This window comes from Moschus berezovskii, chromosome 12 (genome assembly GCF_049115385.1).
Source record: "Moschus berezovskii isolate FMDL1 chromosome 12, NW_MosBer_1.0, whole genome shotgun sequence".
Lineage (NCBI taxonomy): Eukaryota > Metazoa > Chordata > Mammalia > Artiodactyla > Moschidae > Moschus > Moschus berezovskii.
In genome coordinates this window covers 10,000,001-10,003,716 of record NC_142471.1, presented here as the reverse complement: position 1 = coordinate 10,003,716, position 3,716 = coordinate 10,000,001, and positions in this window count along the sequence as shown.

Here is a 3,716-nt window from a genome sequence, read left to right as displayed (position 1 = left end):
CAAATCAGAGCTTTGCACTGTTATCTGTTTCTTTTGCTCTGAAGAAAAACGGCCTGGTTGTTTCAGGCAAAGGAATAATTACCAAAACTTGTATACTTTTTAAAGTAAACTTCTAAAAATATTCCTTTATTGAGATGTATATTTCTTCAAATAACCCTGAAATTTTTAAATCATACTAAACAGTGTCAGATTTTATTTTTGGGGGCTCCAAAATGACTGCAGATGGTGACGCATCCATGAAATTAAAAGACACTTACTCCTTAGGAGGAAAGTTATGACCAACCTTGATAGCATATTAAAAAGCAGAGACATTATGTTGCCAACCAAGGTTTGTCTAGTCAAGGCTATGGTTTTTCCAGTGGTCATGTATGGATGTGAGAGTTGGACTGTGAAGAAAGCTGATCGCCGAAGAATCGATGCTTTTGAACTGTGGTATTGGAGAAGACTCTTGAGAGTCCCTTGGACTACAAGGAGATCCAACCAGTCCATTCTAAAGGAGATCAATCCTGGGTGTTCATTGGAAGGACTGATGCTAAAACTGAAACTCCAATACTTTGGCCACCTCATGCGAAGAGTTGACTCACTGGAAAAGACTCTGATGCTGGGAGGGATTGGGGGCAGGAGGAGAAGGGGACAACAGGGATGAGATGGCTGGATGGCATCACTGACTCGATGGACATGAGTTTGAGTGAACTCAGGGAGTTGGTGATGGACAGAGAGGCCTGGTGTGCTGCGATTCATGGGGTTGCAAAGAGTCAGACACGACTGAGCAACTGAACTGAACTGATAGCATTTATGTTAATACCTTTTCCCACTTCCCCAAAATGAAGTTGTCAGAGGAAAATAAACGGTCTCATCCATGAATTAAAGACCAACTAAATGGCCCCAAATCAAAATGACTCCTTACATCAAGCACAAGAGATAAAGTATAACAGTCAATATATCTGTACTGGGAACTTCAATTCATAAGCATTTGCAAGTCACCATCTTTTCCTTAGTCTTCTTTTTTAACTCAAGTCTAATTACTGAGAAAATTATTTTTTAGATCTTCAATTTTAAACAACTTTACTAGCCTTTTCAATGAGTGTGCTCCCAAATCATAAAAGAAATCCTTATGCAACATATGCTTTAGTTTCTAGGTGCTTCAAAACAGACCACATGGGAACATGAAACAGAACTACCACTCAGTCTGTACATTATCTGCCTCTTAAGCATTACACTTCTTGGTCATACAAAATTAAACCAGAGAAAAGTATATACTTCAGTCTATCTTAATGTCTATCTAGGCTGCCCAGAACCCAAAGTAGGCAGACGGTAGGTTCATAATGCTTTTCATATAGAGACAAGACCAATTTATAATCAGGATAGGTGTTCTTTGGCAAAAGTAACAAACCTAAAGCAAACAGAGTGGCTGTGAACCTTTTATTCTTTTTAAAACCCAAACTGGTCCCCATTCTCCTCCATCTGACACATATTACAGGATCTTACGGGAGAAAAACAATTTCCAAGAATAGCCACAACAGAGCATCTGGCTTTGTTGGCACTGGAGAGTGAATGTAAAATCAATTAGGTTTTCAACTGGGGTATACATCAAACCATTTGGCATCCACGGATGTATCTGCCTAACTCACTTACAAGCCTGTTGAAACATGTCACTGCCTTGACTGAACTGTAACCAATAATTTGGGACTAAATAAGCCACTGTAGGGGGCTTCCCAGGTAGCTCAGCAGATAAAAAATCTGCCTGCAATGCAGCAGACACAGGAAACACAGGTTCCATCCCTGGGTCAGGAAGATCTCCTGGAGAAGAGAATGGGAACCCACTCCAGTATTCTTGCTTGGAGAACCCCATGGTCCAAGGAGCCTGGCAGGCTTCAGTTCACAGAGTCTCAGAGAGTTGGACACGACCAAAGCAACTGAGCACAGGCTACTATAGGCTATACCTCTCTTTTTATCACCGTGTACAAATTGCATACTAACAAACCACTCAATTTAAAGACCTTGATTCCTTTGCTTATATTTTCTTCCTTAGTGTGAAATATCCAGCTCCAGGTATCCATCAGTGGAAAACAATAAAATCAAATGTAAAAACATTTTTGGTGAAAATTCAAATAGTGAATTTTTTTTTTAATTCTCTCTTTCCAAACTTAATAGTTTAATTCCTCCTACATAGGAATTGGATGAGCTTTTGGATGTTTACCTTTCCAAGTCTTCTTCTACACATTTACATACAAATGTAGGTTCACACAGAAGTATATAGATTGGGGACTTTCTCAGGGCCCAGTTGTTGAGAATCTGCCTTGCAGTACAGGAGGTGCAGGTTCGATTCCTAGTTGGGGATCGAAGATCCCACATGTTGTGGAGCAACTGAGCCAACACCACAAGTGCTGAGACCACATGCCACAACTAGAGTTCATGTACCACAGTGAAAGATCCCTCATAATGCAACAAAGATCCCATAGGGTGTAATAAGAAACTAACACCTGATGCACCCAAATACGCACTGTTTTTTAAAAAATAAAATTCTTAAAGAGATGAGACTACCAGACCACCTTCGTGATTCCTGTGAAACCTAAATGCAGGTCAAGAAGCAACAGTCGGAACCGGACATGGAACAATGGACTGGTTCCAAGTTGGAAAAGAGTACATCAAGGCTCTATATTGTCATCCTGCTTATTTAACTTATATGCAGAGGACATCATGTGAAATGCCAAGCTGGAGGAAGCACAGGTGGAATCAAGAAAGGCAGATGACACCACACTTATGGCAGAAAGCAAAGAGGAATTAGAGAGTCTCACGATGAAGATGAAAGAGGAGATTGAAAAAAGTTGGCTTAAAATGCAGCATTTAAAAAATGAAGATCATGGCATTTGGTCCCATCACTTCATGGCAAATGGATGGGGAAACAATGGAAACAGTGACAGACTTTACTGTATTGGGCTCCAAAATCAATGTGGATGGTGATTGCAGCCATGAAATTAAAAGATGTTTGCTCCTTTTAAGAAAAGCAATGACAAATCCAGAGAGCAAATTAAAAAGTAGAGACATTACATTGCCAACAAAGGTTTGTCTAGTCAAAGCTATGGTTTTCCCAGTAGTCATGTATGGATGTGAGAGTTGGGACACAAGGAAGGCTGAGTGCCAAAGAATTGATGCTTTCAAACTGTGGTGCTGTATAAGACTCTTGAGAATTCTCTTGGGCAGCAAGGAGATCAAACCAGTCAATCCTAAAGAAAATCAACCCTGAATATTCATTGGAAGGACTGATGCTGAAGTTCCAATACCTGGGCTACCTGACATGAAGAGTCAACTCACTAGAAAAGACCTTGATGATGGGAAAGACTGAAGGCAGGAGAAGGGGACGAGAAAGGATAAGATGGTTGGATGGCATCATTGACTCAATGGACATGAGTTTGAGCAAACTCCAGGAGACGGTGAAGGAGAGGGAAGCCTGGAGTGCTGCAGTCCATGGGGTTACAAACAGTCAAGACACCACTGAGCAACTGAACAACAAAGACTGGCTTTACCCATTAATGGGCTCACTTTACATCAATTACATATTTTAACTTATTAATATGTATTGAAGATCACTGTTAATAGATCTCTATTTACTTCATTCTTCAGGACCACCAAAGAATCTAGATAAACCATATTCCTCCTGAAGACTGGTTCAAGTTTAATACCATGCAACATTGTTATTCAGCTTGGACCTTAAC